We start from the raw sequence: 26158 nt of genomic DNA on the forward strand, positions 1-26158 counted from the left end.
AACTACTATAATAGAGTTTAAATTAAAAGATGGATGAAAATATCAGGTCTGTCTCTACTGGCAGGCTGACCTTGGGCACAGAAGAAATAGGTCTTCAAAGAGGAAGAAAAATCATGTTTAGAAAGAAGCAAGGACAGGAAATTGAAAGAAAATGCTGCCTATATTTCCATGATGTCTGATCTCCTTGGAATTCTTCCTTCCTACCTTTGAGTTCAATAAAACCCCATTGTAATTTATAATAGTTTTCCTTATAAAATTGATTTGTTTCTTACAACAGTAAGGTCCTAATACGCAGATGCACCATCCTTTTAGAAGGAGAAATGTGATCCCCTCCAATATGGAATATGTGTGTGTTTTTTTAGTTCAAGGCTGACCTTCTGGATTCACGGCAAGAGAAAAGGACATATGAGGAGGAAAGAGAGTAGGAAAAAGTAACTCTATCTATAGCAGAGATGGTTAGTTACCATCCCATATACATTACCCTCTTTCGTCCATAGAGAACCCACATTTTAATTGATAATTGGTTAAAAGCACTTTGGAATTTCCCTTATAGCCAGGCACGACATGTGACAAAATTCTGGATGAGACATAAGTGGAAAACGATATGAAATTTCCTAGAAGACTGCTGAAAAAACACTAACTCATTTAGAAAATATCTGGTTGTCCTTTCTCCTTTCCCCCTTCCAGCATTCTGGACAGCTGACATGAGAGCAGGAGTGCCAGCAGCCATCTTGGACCAAGAGGTGACCTTGAGAATGACAGTGATCCATAGGATGATGGAATCAGATGGCAGAAGGAACCTGAGTTTCTGATGACCATAGAGCCACCATGAGAGCCCTGTACTCTCTTTTTTGTTCCTTTCATATGGAAGAGAAATAAACTTTTGTCTTATTTAAGACATTTAATAAGTATTTGCTGGTATATGAAGCTAAATGTAGCATATACTTTTTAATATCAATATGCCTTTGTATTATTCATTACAACTTAAATTCCTAATATTACTACTACCTTTATCATAGTATTTCTTTTTTTTAATATATTTTATTGATTTTTTACAGAGAAGAAGAGAGAGGGATAGAGAGTTAGAAACATCAATGAGAGAGAAACATCGATCAGCTGCCTCATGCACACCCCCTACTGGGGATGTGCCTGCAACCTAGGTACATGCCCCTGACCAGAATCGAACCCAGGACCCTTCAGTCCGCAGGCCAACGCTCTATCCACTGAACCAAACCAGCCAGGGCCATCATAGTATGTCTTAGATTAAAAAATATATATTTATGAACTCTTCTTTCTTACATTTTTTAAAGATTTTTTTATTGATTTTTTAGAGAGAGAAAGAAAGGGAGAGAGAGAAACATCACTTTACTGATCGCTCACCCCTTGCTAACCTGGGCATGTGCCCTGACAGGGAATCAGACCAGCAACCTTTTGGTGCACAGGACGACAGCCAACCAACTGAACCACACAGGCCAGGGCCCTTTCTTACATTTATTTGTAGGAATTCTGCAGGGGGCAAACAGCCATCAAATTAAGAAACCTGTTTTCAGATGCCAGTTATACCACTTTATGAAGTACTAGAACTTCAGGGACTTTTTTTCTATTTTAAAATGAAGGATTTGAACTAAATGATCTTTAAAGGTCTCTTCTCTTATCCTGTATGTCTTGTTTTCAGCACATGGTTATTGAAAAGATCAAATATGTAACTACTAGTTAGCAAACACATAACACTGAGCCAGGCACTTATTAATTCAACCATCATAATGACCTATGAGGTAGGTGTCACCCATTTTACAAATAAAAAAACTGAGGTATATAGAGGTTAAATAATTTGCCTAAGTCACACAGCTTATACTTGGCAGAACCTGGATTCAAACCTAGGAAGTCTGACTGGGTCTCTGATCTTAACCAATACCCTGACCTGCCTCAATAAACAGAGCAGTAAATTAGCTCCACTTAACCAGAGGCTCTACCAGCTGTGGGCAAACTATGGCCCGCGGGCCAGATCCGGCCCGTTTGAAATGAATAAAACTAAAAAAAAAAAGACCATACCCTTTTATGTAATGATGTTTACTTTGAATTTATATTAGTTCACACAAACACTCCATCCATGCTTTTGTTCCGGCCCTCCGGTCCAGTTTAAGAACCCATTGTGGCCCTCGAGTCAAAAAGTTTGCCCACCCCTGCTAGTCACTCCAGTACAAATGACTCAAAGAGCCTAACATGACCCATCAATTTTATTTATAAAATATTTCTAGCCCTAGCCAGTTTGGCTCAGTGGATAGAGCGTTGGCCTGTGGACTGAAGGGTCCTGGGTTCTATTCCAGTCAGGGGCACATGCCTGGGTTGTAGGCTCGATCCCCAGTAGGGGGTGTGCAGGAAGCAGCAGCCAATGATGATTTTCTCTCATCATTGATGTTTCTATCTCTCTCCCTCTCCCTTCCACTCTGAAAGCAATTAAAATATATATATTCCTAAAGGTGATTTCTCCCAACCCTTTAAACTCAGTATTGGTGTGAAGCTCATAGTGCAAAGGAGCTTCGGAAAGGCACCGTGCTGTGCTGTGGGTTAGGGATGTATACAGTTTCCCTGAGAAGCAGGACTGAAGAAGTTTTTTCGGAATAGCTTGGGGAAGGAGGCTATTTCTAATTTTTAAATAATTAGGTAAATGAATAGATAAACCATTGTCTATCCTTTCTCAAGCTGTGTGCACCCATGATCTCGCCACTGCCTTGTTGCAATGGGCTAAGCTCTGGCATGCCTGATGCTGAGCTGCCGCATCACAGCTCCGGCCACTGTTCCTCCTCGCTTCCCTGGCATGTGGCTATTGGGTTTTACATAGAAATGCGGAAAATGCCTTTCTGCTAATTTCTACATGAAATACAATATATTTTCCAGATAAGCTGGACCCTCATGGTGTCCATAAATCAATTATGTTTATCCTTAGCCAAGAATGTACTAAAATGCTCTTTCCTCATTTTGAAACCCAATCTGATATTCACAGTAATTATGCTGCCCTTCATATGAATCATTGTCTCATACTGTAGTTGTTAGTGCTGTGGCTGATTCATTTTCTGCTTTATAGTATTTGAAATGATCATTTCACTTGTGGTAGGATTTGGGGAGTTATTGAAGTAAATCCTTTTATTCACTAGACTTTTCTCTTTTTTTTTTACCTCATCTTCAGTCTCTTTGTTCAGATTTTACACCAAAGTTTTCTGAAAGCTGTAGCAAGTCGGGAAAAAACAAACTGTTAAATCCCACTGAAGCCAGCAAAGCCATACAAATGGATGGCGAAGCCTCTCTCACCATGACTATTCCTTGATCTTGCCTTTCTTAACAGAGTCACACCACACCTGTCCTATTATTTTCCCCTTTCATCCCTCTGAAATACATGTATGTTCATATTATGTGCTAAAACACTTTTAAAATATCAAAGTCTTTATTTCTGGTCACTATCCAAATACACACAGATAAATATGAGTTATTTTTTTAAGTATCATATAAACACATCACCATTTTGGAAGAGCCACATTTAAAGAAAGATGGCTGCTGCCCTCATACCTCCAATATCCTATTATTTTGTGTATATGAAGAAGGTCTCATTGGAACCTCTCTGGTTTAGAAGCTTTGGGATATTTAGTTTGGGGATTATGACCTGCTGCTCTGTCCACATTAAATGCTCCGCTGTCGGAATTAGTGGAAATAGGTGGACTAGCAGAAGGAAGGCCATCTGACTCGGATTGCCAAAGCTCAAGTGGAATTTGAGGAGATGGGAAAGCAAGAGTCTTTCGGACACTGTCATCACTATAAGAAACTGTAGTTATAAAAGGGGGGACATGCCGCTGCAGATATTGATGAGGATCACTTCAGCAAGAAATTCCTTTCCGTGACCACAGTCACAAGTAGATTCTATTTCAACATCCATGATGTAGCTTTACTTTAGGAGGGGTTGTTTATATTATACTAGAGGCCCGGTGCACAAAAATTTGTGCACTCGGGGGGAGGGGAGAGGGGGGTCCCTCAGCCCATCCTGTGCCCTCTCGCAGTCTGGGACCCCTCAGGAAATAATGACCTGCTGGCTTAGGCCTGCTCCCAGGTGGCAGAGGGCAGGCCCAATCCCTAGGTGCAGCCCCTGGTCGGATTCAGAGCAGGGCCGATGGGGGAGTTGGGGCGCTGCCCCCTGTCATGCACAGAGCAGGGCAGATCAGGAGGTTGTGATGCCACCCCTAGTCACGCTCAGGGTACGGCCGATTGGGTGGTTGGGACACTGCCCCCTGTCACACTCAAGGCAGGGTCGATGGGGAGGTTGCGGGGCCACCCCCTGTCATGCACAGAGCAGGGCCAATCAGGGGGTTGAGGAGCTCAGCCCTGTCACTCACAGAGTAGGGCCAATAAGGGAGTTGGGGCACCACACCCTGTCACACACAGAGCAGGGCGGATCAAGGGGTTGGGGCGCTGCCCCCTGTCACACACAGAGCAGGGCGGATCAAGGGGTTGGGGCGCTGCCCCCTGTCATGCACAGAGCAGGGCCCATCAGGGGGGTTGGGGCTCTGGACCCTGCCACACACAGAGCAGGGCTGATCAGGGGGTTGAGGAGCTCCCCCCTGTCACGCACAGAGCAGGGCCCATCAGGGGGTTGGGGAGCTCCCCCCTGTCACGCACAGAGCAGGGCCCATCAGGGGGTTGGGGAGCTCCCCCCTGTCACTCACAGAGTAGGGCCAATAGGGGAGTTGGGGCACCGCCCCTTGTCACACACAGAGCAGGGCGGATCAGGGGGTTGGGGCGCTGCCACTGTCACACTCTGGGCAGGGCCGATGGGGAGGTTATGGCTCTACCCCGTCACACACAGAGCAGGGCCCATGGTGGGGGGTTGGGGCGCCGCCCTCTATCACCCACAGAGCAGGGCCGATCACGGGGTTGGGGCGCTGCACCCTGTCACACACAGCCGCAGGGCTGATCAGGGGGTTGGGGAGCTCCCCCATCAGGCACAGAGCAGGGCTGATCAGGGGGTTGGGGCACCTTCCCCCGTCACAAACAGAGCAGGGCAGATAGGGAGGTTGTGGCCCCTCCCCCTGTCACTCACAGAGCCCCAGGGCTATCAGGGGGTTTGGGCGCTGCCCCCTGTCATGCTGATCCCGGTGCCAGGAGGCCTCGCGGCTTCACTGATCCCGGTGCTGGGAGGCATATTATCCTTTTACTATATAGAATAGAGGCCTGGTGCACGGGTGGGGGCCAGCTGGTTTGGCCTGAAGGGTGTCCTGGATCAGGGTGGGGGTCCCCACTGGGGTGCCTGGCCAGTCTGGCTGAGGGGCTGAGGGCCGTTTTCAGGCTGGCGGGTGACTGAAGCTCCCAACCACTCCTTTTTTTCTTTTCTTTTTTTATTCTGGGCCAGCTTTAGCTCTGAGGCCTCGGCTGCTGAAAGCAGGTTTCTGGCCTTTGTTTACCTTCTGTATTTGATACAATGTTGCGGTCCGACTGGCTGAAGCCCGGCTGACTAACGCAGGTTTCTGGGGTTTTGTTTAGCTTCTATATTTGCAACATAGTTGCTTAGAGTTGCAGCTGAGAGGCCAGCAAGTCAGGCGGGGAACATTGGAGTTCGCCATCACTGGAGCAAGCAAGCCTCCCTGTTCGCTTCAGTGCATGGCTGCTGGCCGCCATCTTGGCTGGCAGTTAATTTGCATATCTCCCTGATTAGCCAATGGGAAGGGTAGCGGATGTATGGCTAATTACCATGTTTCTCTTTTATTAGATAGGATTCTGTTTATGGGGCTATTTCTTGCCTTAAAACTGACAAAGGCCTATTCTCTCTTTACATTTAAAGTATTGAGCTTTTCATTTTAAAATTTTAGGTGTGAAATTCCACTTTCATAATGAATTTCTGAATGCTTGCAATGTGCAGTGTACTGTACCAAGAGCTTTTCTCCAAAATCCTATCTGAACCTTAAAACAATCCTTTGTTGTATTATCAACTCTTCCTTATACATGAGAATATAAAACATCACATAACTATTAAAGGCAAGATCCATGTCAAATCCCAGGCTTTGGAGACTTCAAAACCTATGTTTTTAACTACTAACTCATGCTACATTGTCTTTGCTCTCAGACATAGATTGCCTAAGAGCTATGCTGTTTTACCCCACATCTTTCCATTAGCCAGTATGTCTTGGGGTAATCAGTTGGTTTTTAGAAACTTCCTTTTTGCTTTCCATTTTCAGTGCTCACAGGATTGTGTGTGGTTCCTTTTAAAGAGTTAGAGTGAATACAGAACAATGGCATTATCCAAAAGCAGAATTTGTTTTAAATGGTTTCAACCATTTTCTTTTCTATCAACACATTTATTCTAAAAACCACATTAAAAAGACCCAGAACTAGCTGCATTTTTATGTTGGCTGAAGACGATTCTGCACTTTGTAAAATGACTGGTTTTATACAACATATGACACAGATGACACACCTCTCTGCAACAGAGCAGCCGGTCTTACAATGGGCAATTCAGCCAGCAGCCCTTCTTCACCCTGGGCTTCTCATATGGAGCTGCCATGACATCTAGTGGCCAAAGGTTAGGGAAGATATTCTTTATCCATAACGAATATAGGAGTTCAAATTTAGAAGCATATTTACAATCTTATATAGCTAATGAAATTTTAAATTTACACAGTGCTTTATCATTTACAACTCACTTTTGTATCAATTATTGATTTGTGGACTTAAAGGCAATATCTTTCCTATTTTGTTCAGATTTTTAAGACATTTATTATCATTGTTATACCACAGTAATGGTTTATTCTGAGTTTATTCTACAAGAATGGAATGTAGGCCTTAGCCAGTCCTGCTCAGTGGTTAGAGTGTTGGCCCTTGGACTGAAGGTTCTTATTCTTGTCTTATTCTTGTCTGGGGTACATACGTCGGTTGCAGTCTCAATCCCCGGCCCTGGTTGAGGCACGTGCAGAAGGCAACCAATCAATGTGTTTCTCTCATCTCACATCCATGTTTCTCTCTTTCTGTCTCCTCCCTCCCTTCCACACTCTAAAAAAAAAAAAAGAGTGAAATGTTGGATTTGATTCTTTGTGTTTCACTTCTACAAGAGTAACAAATCTTTACATGAAATGCAGATGATGAAACTTACTTTCTTAGCAGTCTAAGTAAACAAGTAATGAATTTGTATTAACTCACATTACAGGTAAATAATAAAGAATATACATGTAAATTTTCTATGTCTTTTTTTAAATTTCCTATGTCATTTGCTGAGTTAATTAAATGGTAACTTTTGCTAAATTTTTTAAAAATATTAAATGTTTTTAGAGGAAGTAATAGATGACCAGAAATTGGTTTTTAAAAATCAAAAACAATAATTAAAAATTAACAGCTTGGGATCATTTTCAGCAGATGTTTCATTTCAAAAGTCTATCCTCTAGTAATTAACTTTTCTGTAATTTAAAGTAAAAGAAACCACCATATGCAAATGACCAAGTAAAAGTTTTTAAATGCTTTTTTTCTGATTTAATTTCTCAGCCTATGAAACTCCAAAAGCAGAGTCTGAGAGAATGTCTGATGCATGAGTGATTTATTTAAAATTCCAATTGCAGGAGCAAGAGTGAAGGATAGGACAGACCAGGAAGGATAAGAGTAGATACAAAGGGAGGAAGAGCTGATATAAAAGTAGAATATGGAGCCCTGACCGGTTTGGCTCAGTGGATAGAGCGTTGGCCTGCGGACTCAAGGGTCCCAGGTTCGATTCCAGTCAAGGGCATGTACCTTGGTTGCAGGCACATCCCCAGTAGGGAATGTGCAGGAGGCAGTTGATCGATGTTTCTCTCTCATCAATGTTTCTAACTCTCTATCCCTCTCCCTTCCTCTCTGTAAAAAATTATTAAAATATATTTAAAATATATATTTAAAAAAGTAGAATATGGAATTGGCTACTCTTAGGTACAAGTGGGTGGGACCTTCTGAAAAGACTTATTGAATGTACTATACCTCCAAATCATCCACGAGAAGGATGAAAGTATAGAGCATTTATCTGTCAGCTCCCATTCCCATTGGTCAAGATTTGTCACATGGGTCACAAATTCTCCCACATTTCCATGTGTGTCCAAGCATCCCAGGCTGCAGATGTCAAAGAAGGCCCATATGGACTGAGGCCAGGCCATTCTGCTTGCACTTATACAGAACAGGTCAACATGTGTGCAGACCTGTTCTCTGCAACCATGATTAGAAAGATAATGAGGCCAAGTGGATCTAAAAGAGATGCCCAATACCTGTGTATATTACCTGTGTTATCTTCATAATAAACAGGTCATTCAAGTTCATTAATAGGGGTACTTTTATATTTTATTGACATTACTAAATATGTTGATTGATTGATATAATCATCACTCTGTCCAATACATAATAGAAGTCAAAATTACAAAGAGATCTTGAATCAGCAGTGAAATTCATTCATCTTGAATGGCAATTATTTTATCAGTGTTAGTCCAAATAATGTTCACAGTAGGAATTATGTGGAAATATTCACTGTTCTAAAAATTCAACATTGAAAACCAATTATCTCTATATAAAATCCTGATATAGTAGAAATAGCAGGCTGCTAATTACGAAATAGAATATGGACAATGCTTTTCAACTTACTGCTGTCATAGATCATGAGAGGTTTTATACAGTCCACAATAAATGTGGCTCAGTGAGTCATTGATTCTCAATTTGATAGGTGAGGGAAAGCATGGTTCCCAATTATGAACCATTGATATAAGATATAAAGACATACATAAAGATATATGTAAATAAAAATATACACACATGTATCTATACGTGCATACATACACATATAGGGTGGGGCAAAAGTAGGTTAAAGTTGCTCATATGGAAAAGAATACAATAATAATAATACAAGAATAAACTCTTGGTTCACATACTCACAACTGTAAACCTTTGCCTCACCCTGTATACATATGTATGTGTCTATGTGTGTATATTTGCCAAAGATATCTAAATGCATCTCCACAAAAGCTTGAATAATTAATATTGGCCTGAATAATAGTACTGAGAACTACTTATAGTTCCCTCTTTGTATTTTCTATTTTATTTGAATTTTCTATATCATTGTATATTGTCTATCAAACTAGAAATAAAATAAAGCTATTTTTATCTAGAAAGAGAATTAAAGCCTTTGATATGTTATTCTTAAGCTGATAAAAACAATCTTTCTCTGTTTCCTTACAGGTCGTGTAAGTTTCTGAACACTTATGACCAGATTTCATTTATTTCATCTGCTATGTTACTGCCATATTTGTGGGCCATTAAACAAGGACTAATATATATAAAGCCCATGCTTTCTTAAATATTAAGATAGAAGGAAGAAATGTTAACCTGCTTTGTGAATTTCAAAGAGCCCACTTCCTCCTCCCACAAGAGGTAACTCCTCACATTCCTTAAGGCTTTAGCAGATCCCTATTCCCTGGGGGAGAAGCACAGTGCACCAAACTTCAGGAGCCAATGCCTCCCTTATACATTAAGAAGTCAATAACTCACTTCTACCAGGATTAGATCATTGATTCCAACATGATCTTAACAGAAGTGTTTAATGCCAGCTCCCTCCCTGCTAAACCTCTTAGAATAGTTTGTTCTTAGGACATATCCTCCCAAGAGAGCAACAGGGTAGATTCAAGCTAAGAAAGCTAAATCAACTCATCTTGGCCAGTAGCTTAGCTATATTGCTACTGAAAAAATGTCTGTTACAAAATAGGAAATCCTGTACCCTGAACCATTCACCACTTCCTACTGAGCCTAATAGAAGCTGTAAAGCTCTTGATGTTGGATTGGGAATTAGTAATCATGGTACCATATAAATACACTCCATGCTATAATAAATTCAATGAAAATCCAAAGCATATTATTCTTAAAAATCATCTAGTTTTTCTCTTTAAAATATGCATTTTACACACACACACACAAACATGCCTGGATAAAATAACAATGGCAAATAAATGTGAAAGTAAAATACTCCTAAAATTAAGGACAATCTCCTTTTCAGAAAGCTATACATAGCCCAGCCAGCATGGCTCAGTGGTTGATTGTCGACTTATGAACCAGTAGGTCACAGTTTGATTCCTGGTCAAGGCTCAATATCCAATGTGGGGCATGCAAGAGGCAGCCAATCAATGATTCTCTCTCATCATTGATGTTTCTATCTCTCCCTCTCCCTTCCTTTCTGAAATCATTAAAAATATAAATTTTTTTTAAAAGTCAGTTATGGTTAAAAAAAAACAGGAAGCTATACATAATTAAACAGTTTGGTACGGATAGAAATGTTAATACAATAATTTATCCTCATTTAGACAAAAGTTCAATTGCAATATAACTATTTATTAAACATACTTATAATCTACACATAAAAAATATCATTTAGTCTTTAAAATGAATAATTTAGAAATAAGTGTGACTGGAGAGATTTAATTTTAAATGCAGGTCAGATTTTAGGTGTGACTTCATGATGTACAACTATTCTGGGTAACAGGTATTATTAATAGCAATTTTGTAGATAAAGAAATGAAGGTCAATAAATACTAATTCTGTTGCTCAAAGTCAAATAGTAAGTAAATGGAAGGACTGGGATAGAGCCTAGATCTTAACTTGTAAGCCCAAAATATGTGTTTTTTCTGCATCATGCTTCCTCCTTGACATTACAAAGAGAAATTTATTGTTTGGGGTGGCTGAGAAAGAGTCAGTTATTCTTTTAACTTACAAACATATAAAAACACAATGTATCATTTATTTAAGAGAGAAATAATATGGGTAGGTTGGGAATATATTTCATTAATAGGATGTTGTTGATGCCCTTTGAATGAGTTTAATTACTGAAGTAGTAAAAAGATACCATTATGAGTTGATTCATCTACATAAATCCTGAGGTTAGCAAAGCAGCTCCCTGGCTCAGGTTCCCAATTGGAGCATTAGCTGAAGATGAAGAATGGCACAGGCCCTAGCTGGTTTGGCTCAATGGATAGAGTGTCAGCCTGCAGATTGAAGAGTCCCGGGTTTGATTTCATTCAAGGGCACATGCCCAGGTTGCGGGCTCGATTCCCAGTAGGGGGCGTGCAGGAGGCAGCTAATCAATGATTCTCTCTCATCATTGATGTTTCTATCTCTCTCTCCCTCTCCCTTCCTCTCTGAAATCAATGAAAATATATATTTTAAAAAAAAAAGAAAGCAGGACTAGCAGTCTTACCTCAGGGAACTGGTCCCAATTTAACTAAAGATAGAGTGAACATGTGCGTCAAATACAGGCTTTCTAACAAGTCTGCCTTTTAAAAGAGAGAGGAGTGTGATCTTTCTATTAAAATTATTGCGGCAGGGGGGGAATAAAATCATTGGAAGGATGGTAGGAAAAAGTGTACTTAGCAAATATAAAGAATGATGCTTGGAAAAGAAATGAGGACCACTCAGGGCTGTAGGAGAGATATTGCAATATCCACAGGCCTCACGGCTACATCAAGGTCCTATAAATGGAAGACATGGCAGAACATCAGAACTAAAGCCAGAGCAAAAAGCTTGGCTCAGGCCCCTGCAAAGGAGAGACTACAGTGGAACTGAGAAGAGTTGTGAGCCACCCCAAGATCTGCTGAGGAGAGAGTGCAACTTGAACAAATAGGAAGTCTAATAATTAAGCTGCTGGAACTCATAGCCAAAGCTTAGAGTGAAAGTTATGTGATGTAAGAACCAGGTCTAAAATCATAGTACTCCAGGTTGACATGTGTCTGTAGTCCACGTGGTCCAGGAACCATGTGTCTCCCACCCACCCTGTACTTCACTGTCCTCTAGGGCACTTTCCTCTTCTGCCTTGAGTGCAACTGGGCTACAGCCATATGTTTTCAGCTCATTAGACATGTTTTAAGACCCAGATCCAGAAGTGTTACACCTAATTTCTCACATATCTTTGGTAAGAATTTAGGCACATGGACACTCCTAGATCTAAGAAAGACTGGGACATGCCGTCCTTAACTTATCTAGTGTTGTATAGTCTTTAATTTACCTGAGCTGCAATTCTATAATTATGGAGGGAGAGGACAAATATTTGTGAACAACCAACACTCTTTGCCTATCAATAGTAATCTATCCTCTATCTTCATTTTTATTCACTTGCCGTTGATTGTACCCCTCCCTCCAGAAAGCTAGACGTTTAGAAAGGGCTGTAATTCTTTATATGTATGTTTATGATTCCTACAATCTTTATATAGGCACTACTAGTATATAACCCACAGTGCAAGTTCATCATTTTTCCCTCAATAAATTGCTTTTTTATATTTATAAAATTCCAAGTTAGAAGAAATCCGTAAGATATTATTTGGATGAAGTGTCTGAACCAATGCCCAGAACAGCAAGAAGCAACCCTCACATAACAGAATCTAAACTTGAACATAAAACATATTACTGCAGTGTATCTTTTAAATTTCTTATCTTTAGTAATTAGCTTTTATGTATCTATAAAAATCTGTGGGAACACATTAAAAGCACAGATTATCTTGATAACTGGGCTTTCTTTTTTTTATAAGAGATTTAAAGAATCCCTAATTATACAGAATGTCTGGTTGAAAAAGTTTCAGTAAATCTGGCATATAGCTGCATTACTAAATTCAACCATTCAAATATTATTAAACTCATTAATATAAATTATGCATACAGTATATCATAGAAAAATAAATATTTATAGATCCTGTTAATGGCCTACAAATTGGAATTTTGATGCTTAAAAGTTTCAAATTTTTAATACTTCAACTTGACATCATTTAATTAAATTTATTAAAATAATTTTAAATTATTGCTTAACATTAAAGGGTTTCCTTTTTCAACCAGTTAATTACAGTAACATTAAAATCACATTTTTAATAAAATAATTCTAATCAACATGATTAAATAATTTTGAGGTTATGTTAGGTAAAGAAACAAATCTGAACAAACAGGGATTCTAATAATTAAGCAGCAGGTGCTCAGAGCCAAAGATAGGTTAGAGTGACTGTTTCCCAGTTTGTTTTCTTGAGAAAGGCAAACATCTGATAGTAAAAGAATGTCTGTCTCAAGTCATGAGCAAAATACAAAGTACATAAAAAGGAAAACAATCTTTAGAAGTCAGTGACGTATCTGAATATAATACTAAGAATCTACTTCAATTATCATTGAATGATTGAATGTAAGATTTTTTTTAATTTTTTTTAGAGTTTTATATTTCTGGAAGGTGTTTCCACACGCAAAACAGACCAGTTTGGTGAATTACATGTACTTCTATTTATCCACAGAAAAAGATAATCATCAGGCCAGCAGCAAAACAGGCTCAAAGCACACAGTGCCAGCAAATCGTTGATCTTAAATTTAAGGAGAGAAGAAACAGACTCAGAGACGGTTGTTAAGGAATTCTGGCAGAATCTCTTCAAAGAGGGAAGATAATAGAAGTAATAAATGACCCAGGGCACTGGTAGGAACAAATTATATAAATAAACTTAAGAAGAAGTTATACAAAAAACTTGGGCCCAAACCAATGTGAACCTGTAATTTACCAATGCAAACTCAGGACGGCAAGGCCTATTAAAAGCCATCTAACCTGCTGCTCCTCTGCTTTTCTGTCAGTTATAGGAGCATCCTCTTGAGCTGTCACTTTTACAAATGTAAGCAAAATAATTTTATAGAGAGATATGTCTTTTTTTAAAAAAAAAACTGACTTTTTTTTTAAACTTATTAAACACTGCCTCTAATACACAGTCTAGATTTCCCTCTTAGCTTGAAGGAAAAGTGAGTGAATATTGGAACTGAAGGTTTATTTTAGAGTTCTTTTTTCTTTTCTTTTTTATATTGGGCAAGTTGCAAGACAATCATGTGATGTCATTTTTTTTAATTTTTATTGAATTTATTCTGGCGACCTCGGTGAATAAAATTATATAGGTTTCAGGTGTACAGTTCTATAATACATCATCTGTATATTGCATTGTGTATTTATCACCCCAAGTGAAGTCTCCTTCCATTCCTATTTATGCCCCCTTTATCCTCTTCTACCTCCACCCAATCCCTTTTTTCTCTGGTAATCACCATACTGCTGTCTGTGTCTATGAGGGGTTGTTGGGAGTTTTTTTTGCTTAATCTCTTCACCTTTTTCATGCAGCCACCCCAACTCTCTTCTCCTCTGAAAGCTGTCAGTCTGTTCTCTGTATCTATGAGTCTGTTTCTATGTTGTTAGTTTATTTTATTCATTAGATTCCACAGATAAGTAAATTATATGGTACTTGTCTTTCTCTTACTGGCTTATTTCACTTAGCACAGTACTCTCCAGATCCATCCATGCTGTCACAAAGGGTAAAATTTCCTTCATTTTTATGGCCAAGTAGTATTCTATTATGTACCACAGTTTTTGTATCCACTCATCTACTGATAGGCATTTGGGCTGCTTACAAAACTGGGCTATTGTAAATAACATTGCAATTAACATAAAGGTGCATGTATTCTTTCAAATTAGTATTTCAGGTTTCTTCAGATATATTCCCAGCAGTGGAATCACTGGGTCACAAGGCAGCTCCATTTTTAATTTTTTGAGGTAACTTCATACTGCTTTCCACAGTGGCTGCACCAATCTGCATTCCCACCAGAGTGCACAAGGGTTTCTTTTCTCCACATCCTTGCTGACAGGTGTGAGGTGATATCTCATTGTGGTTTTAATTCACATTTCTCTGCTGATTAATGATGTTGAGCATCTTTTCATATGTCTATTGGCCATCTGTATGTCCTCTTTGGAGAAGTGTCTATTCAAGTATTTTTGTCCATTTCTTAATTAGATTGTTTGTTTTTTGAGTTTTATAAGGTCTTTATAAATTTTGGATAGTAATTTCTTATCTGATGCATCATTGATGAGTATCTTCTCCCATTCAGTGGGTTGTCTTTTCATTTTGTTGATTGTTTCATTTGCTATGCAAAAACTTTTTAGTTTGATTTTTTTCTTTTGTTGCCCTTGCTCAAGGAGATATAGCAGAAAAAAAATATTGCTATGAGAAATGTCTGAGATTTTGCTGCCTATATTTTCTTCTAGAATTTTTATGGTTTTAAGTCTAACATTTAAGTCTTTAATTCAATTTGAGTTCATTCTTGTGTATGGTGCAAGGAGGTGGTCTAGTTTCAATTTTTGCATGTATCTTTCCAATTTTCCCAACACTGTTTATTGTATAGACTATCTTTACCCCATTGTAAGATCTTGCCTCCTTTGTCAAATATTAATTAACCTAAAAGCATGGGTTTATTTCTGGCCTCTCTAGTCTGTTCCATTGATCTACATGTCTGTTTTTATTATAGAGTTTTTATTTAAATTATCATACCATGGGCTGTTAAATTACCCAGTGATTAGTTTGCTTTGCAAACCTAAAACAGAACTTTTTAAGATAAACTTTAACTCACTACAAATCATAAAATTATTTCCATATAAAGTCTGTTTATTAAATGTGTTAAACTGTTTCTATAGTCCCTTAAAATTTATGGAAAGACAAAGAATTGCCTGGCAGGAATACCTGCAAAGGCAATATACATCTTTCCAAAAAAATCACTTTTATACTATAAAAATAGATAGGACACAAGGAATATCTGAAATATCCAAGGCTGGGAATTGAGTTACTAAGTCTAACATGAGCCAAGATGATCTCATTCTTTGTGGAGCCATCCTTAAGACAGAGATTACAGTCCTAAATTTTCTCTAGTGGGCTTTCAGTATTTTGGCTAATTCTAAGAGGAAACATTTCAGACTTCTTCATCTCCTGATTACAAGAAATGTAATAACTGATTGGGAGTTGCCCATTTTTGGATGCAAACAAATTCCTGGAAAAGATATGGTTACAAATTACTATAGCTCCCAGCAAAAAAAGTATAAGGTTAATATTTTAGCATCTCTGGAATATACCTTTTCATTGTAGAGACTTTAGCTGTAGACACAATCATAGCTCTCCATGAAAGACTATATATATATATCCAGTTTAGCTTTGTAATGCCTCCCAACTGGCACAGTAAGATATTAGGAAAATTATTAGCAACAAATGTCCTGCTTCTGCCCAACAACAAAGATTTCCTGAACTATAGAGTTGCACTGCTGAATCAACAACTAGACTTTTTTTTTCCTATGATAAGCTCAGTAGGAATTAACAATAGTAGAAACCCTGTGAAGCTTCAAGGCTCCAAGGGGACTAGCTGGCAGATTCTAGAAAGGCTTTTTCCTGAATGACTAGCTGTAACCTCTATTAACTCTTTGGTTACCATACAGATAAACCATTTGCATATTTCTCCATGACTCTGCTTTATTGGAGCATGTCAGAGGGCTCCCAGTTTCAAAGAAGATATTACGTCAGAATATTTTGTGGCAAGTTGTTAGCCTGTGAATCTGTGGTCATTAGGCATTGATTTTCTTTCCTTATTTTCACAAGTACTGGTGAACGTGAAATTATTCTTAACCCCCTGCTACTCCCCAAACCAAGTGCCCATGAACATACCAGTACACAACACAGAGAACCAGCAGTCTAGTCATCTAAAATGCTTTCTTGCAAACAGATCTGCCACCTTAATTTCTGAGGAAGTTGTCATCAAAATTAAGCTCTTATAAGTCTCTAAAGAATCCTTATCCTTTGGGATCATATCTAAAATATCTCCCACTTGAGTCATACAAGTTACATAGGAGAGAAAGACAACATTACACATGACTGTTTTGAAACAGAGATTGGTTTCTTCATTGCCCATGAGGAACGAGGAAAAATATATTTGTAACAGTCTTTCACCTGGAGTTTACAGGGCCTAAGGTCTGTTATTCTGAACAAAAGTTCTCATGGAAGCAGTTTGATTTTTCTCATCGCTTTCACTTTCACAGGTGTGGCATGATACTGCTAAAATATATATTTAAGTGAAGTAAAGCAAGAATATATATTGAAGTTAATTAATACAAGAAAAATCATGAGCTATATAGTTTGGATTTTAAACACCCAAATTCATTTGAAATGTATGTGCTCTTCACATCAAGACTCTAAAAGGAGAATAAAATGCAATTTAAAGCTTATTAAATTAACACACTTTCATTTGCTCTATAATTAAATCCTCAGAAATAATTATCTGATATAGGTATTATTATCCTTATTCTCCAGTAGGTTGACTAAAACTCAGATGTTGGGTGATTTATGCAAGGTTATAAAGCTAGTAATTGATGGAATCTGATTTTGAACCCAAGATTTGAGAGAGCAAATCCAATATTTTTTTCACTAGGCCATGTTGCATCCTTACACAGCACTCAATATTCTTTTTGGCTGAAGGACAATACTGAGAAAAGCTCAGCATATGACTCAACATACAAGTCTGAGGTACCTGTGTAGATTTCCAACTTATGAGGTTCTCTGAGAGATAAGGAAGCAGCCAGAAGAAGAGTAATAAATTCCTGTGCCTTTCAACAGATAACACCCAGAGCCATTCATTTTAACCTTGGCAAAGGTACACCGACTTTTGGGTTATTTTCTTTTTCTGGATTTCATTAAGATGGTGCATGTGTAAATCAAAAATAGAAGGATGAAAATTGGTAAAAGAAAAATAACTCAGTGTGTAAAGAAGACCAGTATTTATTTTATAAATATAATACTCTTTATAAAATAGATTATCTCTAACACTTTTTATTTAATTTATGTAAATTAAAGTTTGTTTTAAGTTTCTTGAAGAAAATAATTACTCGAAAGAACACTTTAATGCAAATTTTGTGAGCAAACAATAATCTTGAACATATCTGTCTGTGAGTAACACAGCACAATGCCTATCAGGAGGGACTTGAGAGCCAGACTTAATAGGATTTAATTCTGACTCCTCCACTTAACAGCCCTGTAGCTTTGAGCAAGTTACTTAACTTCTTAGCATCTCAACTTTTTCATTTGTAAAATAGGAGGCTCATGAAAATAATGTCCTCAAGAGTTATTGTCGGAGTTAAATAAAATATATATATACTAGAGGCCCGGTGCACAAAAATTTGTGCACTCGGGGCGGGGGGGGGGGGGGGGGTCCCCCAGCCCGGCCTGTGCCCTCTCACAGTCTGGGACCCCTCGGGAGATAATGACCTGCTGGCTTAGGCCTGCTCCCAGGTGGCAGAGGGCAGGCCCAATCCCTAAGTGCAGCCCCTGGTCAGGCTCAGAGCAGGGCCGATTGGGGAGTTGGGGCGCCGCCCCGTCATGCACAGAGCAGGGCGGATCGGGAGGTTGCAATGCCACCCTCAGTCACTTTCAGGGTAGACTGATTGGGGGGTTGGGGCACCGCCCCCTGTCACACTCAAGGCAGGGTCGATGGGGAGGTTGCGGGGCCACCCCCTGTCACGTACAGAGCAGGGCCAATCAGGGGGTCGGGGCGCTGCTCCCTGTCACTCACAGAGCAGGGCCAATCAGGGGGTTGGGGCGCTGCCCCCTGTCACTAACAGAGCAGGGTCCATCAGGGGGGTTGGGGCGCTGCCCCCTGTCACTCACAGAGTAGGGCCGATAGGGGAGCTGGGGCACCGCCTCCTGTCACACACAGAGCAGGGCAGATCAGGGGGTTGGGGCGCTGCACCCTGTCACACTCAGGGCAGGGCCGATGGAGAGGTTATAGCTCTACCCCGTCACACACAGAGCAGGGCCCGTGGGGGGCGGGGGGTGGGGGGGTTGGAGCACCGCATCCTGTCACACACAGAGCCGCAGGGCAATCGGGGGATTGGGGAGCTCCCCCCCATCAGGCACAGAGCAGGGCTGATCAGGGGGTTTGGGCGCTGCCCCCTGTCATGCTGATCCCAGTGCTGGGAGGCATATTAACCTTTTACTATATAGAATAGAGGCCTGGTGCATGGGTAGGGGCTGGCTGGTTTGCCCTGAAGGGTGTCCTGGATCAGGGTGGGGGTCCCCTCTGGGGTGCCTGGCCAGGCTGGCTGAGGGGCTGAGGGCTGTTTTCCCGCTGGCAGTTGACTAAAAGCTCCCAACCGCTCCTTGTTTTCTTTTTTTTTTTTTTTATTCTGGGCCAGCTTTAGCTCTGAGGCCTCGCTGCTGAAAACATGGATACAGTGTTGCGGTCCGGGGCTGACTGAAAGCCGGTTTTGTTTAGCTTCTTATTTGCAACATAGTAATAGTTGCTTAGAGTTGCAGTTGAGAGGCCGGCAAGTGAGGCGGCAAGTGAGGCGGGGAACTGAGGCGGGGAACGTTGGAGTCTGCAGTTCCTGGAGGAAGCAAGCCTCCCTGCTCGCTTCAGTGCATGGCTGCCGGCCGCCATCTTGGCTGACAGTTAATTTGCATAAGGATACGCTGATTAGCCAATGGGAAGGGTAGCAGTCGTACGCCAATTACCATGTTTCTCTTTTATTAGTGTAGATATATATTAAATACTTGGAGCTGTTACAAATTGCTGCTTATTTGGGATCTAAATAACATAGATGATGATGATGGTGATGATGATGATGATGATGATGATGATGATGATGATGATATAAAATTACCATAACCATATTAACTACATTATTGACCTCTATAGTGTATAGTACTTTGGTTATAAACCAAATCTCTACAACTAAAAACACTGATAAGCCAGTTCTCAGATGCATGGGAAAGAGTGATTGAGTAAGTAGGACTATGAACTGAAATAGATAGATGATAGATAGATAGATAGATAGATAATTATATACTTATAGAGATAAAGATACATACAATAGGTACACACACACAAAAATATAACAATCATAAAGAAACAAACTTGATCAGTGAAGTGAAATGACAGTTTACTTACCTGAGCATATAAAGATTTTTATCAGCCCTAACTGGTTTGGCTCAGTAGATAGAGCGTCGGCCTGAAGACTGAAGGGTCCCAGGTTCGATTCCAGTCAAGGGCATGTACCTTGGTTGCGGGCACATCTCCAGTGGGAGGTGTGCAGGAGGCAGCTGATTGATGTTTCTCTCTCATCAATATTTCTAGCTCTCTATCCCTCTTCCTTCCTCTCTGTAAAAAATCAATAAAATATATTTTTTTAAAAAAATTTTTATCATTATTACTGATGAGAGAGAGAGAGAGAGAGAGAGTTACATTAATTTGCCGTTCCACTTATTTATGGATTCATTGGTTGATTCTGGTATGTTCCCTGACTGGGGATTGAAATTGCAACCTCAGTGTATTGGGACAATGTTCTAACCAACTGAGCTCCCCAACCAGGGTACACAAAATCTTTTTTTTTTTTAATATATTCTACTGATTTTTTACAGAGAGGAAGGGAGAGAGATAGAGAGTTAGAAACATCAATCAGCTGCCTCCTGCACATCTCCCACCGGGGATGCGCCCGCAACCCAGGCACATGCCCTTGACCGGAATCGAACCCGGGACCCTTCAGTCCGCAGGCCGACGCTCTATCCACTGAGCCAAACCGGTTTCGGCACACAAAATCTTGATGCTTTAAAAATTGTTCTGATCCAGATGCCAAAAAGTCTGAAGTTCTGCTATTAAATGACTCGCTTTATTGAATAAACTTTCCTCTTTTTTGTAACAAAATTGCTCCTAAGAGGGGTTAGTCACACATAATAAATTTAATCAGGTATGTGACCCATCAGATTCTCTTTCCTAGAAAAGTGAAGAAGCACAGGGAAGAAGAGTTCCATCTTAAGTATTCTTGGGAGAGGAAGGAGGGACAGGCATGGAAAGGAATAAAACGTGTCGGGGATCCACTAAAAGAGTATAGAACTAAGCTTAATTTTCTTCATTTCACATCCTAGACCCTGCCTGGTGAACTTTTCTGTTAAGGGTCAGAGACTACATATTTTAAGCTCTGCAGACTTTACATTCTCTGGCACAACTACTCAACTCTATCACCAAAGCACAACAGCAGCACCAGATAACACTTAAACAAATGAGAGTGGTCTGCGCTCTGATAGAACTCTATTTACAAACACAGTCTTGGGTCCAGATTTGGCCTCGAGATGTACTAGTAGGTCCCCTGCTCTAGAGCAGTAGCCACTTGAGTTTCCTGAGAAAACCCTTGCCATATTGCCCCATAGAAAATATAATTAGTAATAAAACCATGAAAAAGGCATTTATGAAAAGAGAGTAAAAAGAACAAAAACATTCACATGTTTAAACTTTTAGTCCAAACAAAATGCAAAGTAAACCCAAAGCTCCATTATATAGTATACTATATATTTATTTAATGCTGACGTAAGAACACCCAAACCTGTAGAGAACTTTTATAACAATTTATTTGTGAAAACAGAGGCTATGCTAGAAGGCAAGATCTCAACAGAGTGAGAAAAATGCTTCAGAGAATAACAGTTTGCAGTTGCTTTTATGCATCTGAGATTAAGGAGGTAATGTAAGCAAGATTACCTGAAGGTGGAAGAGAGCAAGATGGGGATTGGATTACAGATTAGTTGAGATTATGTGCTCTTGACAGTGGTCAAGCTTTAGGAGGGGTTTGAAAGAGTGGCATGTATTACACGGAGGGGTCTAAGCGGGGCATTTCAAAAATGTGTAAACTTAGATGCACAGGGAAAAAAGGACAAGGCTTGCTTAAGGCAAAGAGAAACCTTTTACTAAAGAAGTTATAAGCCTGGGGCATGACTACCCACCATGTCCTGCCCCATTAGGAATTTATGATCAGGTCACCCTGAGAGGTTACTTTCCACAGAACCCCTTTTTCATCCACAACATAAACCCTGTAGCTGAGAGAACACACAGGCCCCAGGTTGCCTCATATTGGTTTTCTGGAATTTGTATGAGTTATTCTGTCTCAGAGCTTTCTTGTTCCGTACTCTCCACAGAGATTTCCCCATTTTAACAAATAAGGAAAATATGGACGAAATCGGGTCAGACCTCTTCAAAGGCCTTTTCAATGAGAGGAAAGTAGAGTCTGCTTTTACTGTAAAAAAGTCAGGTCATTGTAGAAAATTGAAATGGGATTTAAAGTAAGAAAGGAGACAGAAGCAAGCATTGGGCTGCTCCAAGGATTGCAAGAGGGATTTCCCCTTCTCCTTTCCAATACTTTCTGAGAAATTGAAATTACCATGAAAGGGGAAACTACAAAGGCCCTCATAAATACTGGGGCTACTTTATCTGTTCCTGACCCTGCCTAATGAAGTTGTCCTCTCCCTCAGAGTAAAACTTCTGTACAAATGGTAGAAATATCCAATCAACCAATGTGTTTTTAAATCAGAACTTATAATTAACTTTGCACAGTGGCAGTATCATAGCCAATGAGGTTTATCTGAGGTTTAATTATTCTTAATTTAAAAAAAAATTAGAACTTATTCCCTTTCAGCTAGGGAATGTTACAGGACAATATATACATTTTTGCTAGTCAAATCTGCCACAGTTCATCTGATAAGGTAGTCTTTCTTAAAACCCATGATGCCCACATATTTTTTTCTAAGAAGGGAGAAATGGATTTCAGAACTAAATGAAATAGATTCTGAACCAATGGAGCAAATCATAATTTTAATGGAACCTTGACAAAGAAAACTAATCTTGAGACTGAACATTTGCTACAGGATGTTCCTATGGAATTCTGGAATCTTTTCAGTACAGATATGGGAAGATCAAGTCAGCCACTCTTATCTAAATCATCATTGACAATACTTTACCTCTGCCTAATATTCACCAGTATCCTTTAAGACATGATGCACTAGCTGGAATTAAGCCCATTATATAAGACTAGAGGCCTGGTGCATGAATTAATGCACTAGTGAGGGTCCCTCGGCCTGGCCTGCAGGGTCAGGTCAAAACCAGCTCCCCGACATCCCCCGAGAGGTCCTAAATTGCAAGAGGGTGCAGACCAGGCTGAGGGACCCCACTGGTGCATGATCGGGGCCAGGAAGGGACACGGGAGATTGGCCAGCCGGAGAGGAACCGTGGGAGGGCTCCAGGGCTTGTCTGGCCCATCTTGCTCAGTTCCTATCAGCCGGACCCCAGCAGCAAGCTAACATACTGGTCAGAGCGTCTGCCCCCTGGTGGTCAGTGCATGTCATAGCGAGCGGTTGAGAGGCCTTAGCATATCATTAGCATATTATGCTTTGATTGGTTGAATGGACAACTGGACACTTAATGTATTAGGCTTTTATTATATAGGATTACTTTGAAAGGGGGTTTATAATTCCATGTACAAGCCCCTACAATTCTCCTACCCTCCCAGTAAAGAAACCCAATGGAAAAGGATAAAGATTTATACAAAATCTCAGACCTATAAATAAAATCACTATTTCCATACATCCTGTGGTTCCAAACCCACATATCTATTACTAGCCATTCTTGTGGACTGCCAATATTTTTAGTAATAGATTTATGCAGTGCCTTTTTCAGTCTTCCTATAGAAAAAAAAAACAGTCAATATCTCTTTGCTTTTACGAAGGAAGATTACTAATTTACGTGGACTGTAATGTCCCAGGGATATACAGAGAGTCCCACCTATTTCTTTCAGATACTAAAGGCTGATTTAAATTATGTTGATTTTCCAAGAAATTCCATGCTAATATAATAGATGATTTATTTTTATGCTCTAAGACATTACTAGACTCCCAAAAGAACACAATTATCTATTACAACACTTAGCTGTAAAAGGATATACGGTCTCAGAGGACAAGCTTCAATTCTTTTGGCCCAAAGTAAAATACCTTTGCCCACCTTATATCTAATGATGAGCTACTAATTAACCCTGAAATACTTAGAGGAATCCTATACTTTCCTCTTCCAAGGACAAAGAAACAGATTAGGGTATCTGTAAGATTGGATACTGTCACAATTGGGCTCCAAATTTTTCATTAATGTCTCAACCTCTATATGCCTTATTAAAATCAGATCAACCTGATCCAATCCAATGGAACCCTGAAGGGAAATAAAGTGTAAAAGATCTAAAGGAATAAGTATCTAAAACTCCCACTTTGGGACACCCTAATCATAAACTTTCTTTCTTCCTTTTCATGCAGGAAAAAAAAGGAATGCTTTAGGACTTCTAACTCAGAAACATGGAGATCATCATAGGCCTACAGAATATTATAGCCAACAATTAGACTCAGTAGCAAAAGGTCCCCTTCCCTGTATGAGGGCCACTTCTGCTATAGCCACGTGTGTAAACAAACAGAGGACATAGTTATGGGTTCTCCTTTAACCATTTATGTTTCTCATTCTGTTGAATCTTTGCTAAACTCTACCATACTCTGCATTACTTGGTCAGTAACTGGCTGCTTATGAAGTACGCCTGCTTTCTGCACCTTATATTACCTCAGCTCAATGTAACAGTCTTAACCCAGCAACTTTACTGCCTTTTTCACCAGAATGAAGATACCCATTATTGCATTTTACTTACTACAAACCACCTTCTTGCTCCTAGGAATGATTTATAGGAAACTCCTATTGATAATACTGACTTAATTTTGTTTATAGATGGATCTTATCTCAAAGACAAACAAAGACATTACCAAGCTGGATATGTAGTAACTTCCATGGTGGATGTAACTAAAAGTTCTTATTTACCTAAAATTAGAAGTCTGCCCAACAGACCAAATTAATTGCTCTTACTCGAGTTTGTTCATTGACCAAAGCTCAAGTAGCCAATATTTACACTGATAGTCATAGCTATGCCTTTGGTGCAACACAAAACTTAGGAATGTTGTGGAAGCAACAAGTTTCCTTAACTTTCTGAAGGCAGTCTATAAAAATGGAAAACAGGCCAAAGCCAGTTTGACTCAGTGGATAAAGCGTCAACCTACAGACTGAAAGTCCCAGGTTCGATTCCAGGCAAGACACGTGCCTAGGTTTGCAGGTTCGATTCCTGACCCTAGCTGGGGTGCATGCAGGAGGCACTCAATTGATGTGTCTCTCTCACATCGATGTTTCTCTCTCTGTGTCTCTCCCCTTCCCTTCCACTCTCTCTAAAAATCAGTGGGAAAATATCCTTGGGTGAGGATCAACAAAACAAAACAAAAAGTGGAAAACAGGTTGTAGAATCATTAGATGCCCTACTACAAGCAAAACAACTGGCAATTATCAAAATTCCAGGACATTTTAAAGCTACCATCATGGAAAAGCAAAAGGAAATTATTTAGCTGGTGCTGCAGCTAAGTAAGCAGCACTTAGCAATCAAATTATCCAGACCTGAGAATGTCCTCTGCTTCCTGATAAGTCAGTAAAAGTCTCTTTTACAGTTCCAAACACTCTAAGAAGATATGGCAACAAAAAAGGGGAATCTTTAATCCAGACAAACAAATATGGCTTAGACCCAGTGGGAAACCAATCTTACCTTTATGGGCTCAATTGCCTTACTTCAAAATGTACATATACTAATGCATTGGGGTCCTGAAAGATGATTCGTTGAAGTAAACAGTGTTACTGAAAACCTTCTCTCACTGTAGATGATAAAGTGAATGGCAGATTCCCATGGAAAACCACTCCATGGATCCCAGGGACATTTCCCACTCCCTTTAGGTCCATATGAGGATCCAAATGCCACCATCTCAAGGATACAAATGTGAGTTCATTATGAGTCGTATGTTCTCTCATTGAGCTTGAGGCTTTCCTTAGGGGAGCGACCGCCTTAATAATAGATAAATATTTGTTAGAAAAATAACTCTGAATTGGGAAATTCCCTCTGAGTTACACAGTGACTAAGGGAATCATTTCAGTGAACAAATAATGCAATCCATTTGTAGCATTTAGCCTATTCTACAGCGTTTTTATTGTCTTTATCACTCTCAGTATTCTGTTTGGTGAAATGTACCAATCATACAATTAAAACTCAACTTGCTAACTTTTCAGAAGCTTTAATCTCCCTTGGATAAAAGCTCTTATAGTGTTCCTCAACTTGATATCTACCTCTTTTGGTAAATATAGCCTTCCTCCTTATAAAATAACTAGAGACCCAGTGCACGAATTTGGTGGGGTCCCTCAGCCTGGCTGGCAGTCAGGGCCGATGAGGGTCGATCGGGGCCAATCGGGCCTGTGGGAGGTTGGCCGGTAGGGGAAGGGGTCGCAGGAGGTTGGCTGTGAGAATGCACTGACCACCAGGGGGTAGCTTCTGCGTTGAGCATCTACCCCCAGTAATCAGTGCACATCATAGCAACTGGTCATTCGGTCATTCGGTTGTTCAGTCACTTAGGCTTTTATATATATAGACTAGAGGCCTGGTGCATGA

At 39.9% G+C, this 26158-nt stretch overlaps 1 long non-coding RNA gene across 1 annotated transcript in view; it reads right to left on the minus strand.

Moving 5' to 3' along the window:
* LOC139006217 (uncharacterized) overlaps positions 1 to 26158 on the minus strand; it is a 788050-nt gene that overhangs the window by 688569 nt on the left and 73323 nt on the right. The window lies entirely within an intron of this gene.

The sequence above is a fragment of the Myotis yumanensis genome, unplaced genomic scaffold, assembly GCF_028538775.1.
Source record: "Myotis yumanensis isolate MYYU_CA2020_CCGP unplaced genomic scaffold, mMyoYum1.0.hap1 SCAF_1, whole genome shotgun sequence".
Lineage (NCBI taxonomy): Eukaryota > Metazoa > Chordata > Mammalia > Chiroptera > Vespertilionidae > Myotis > Myotis yumanensis.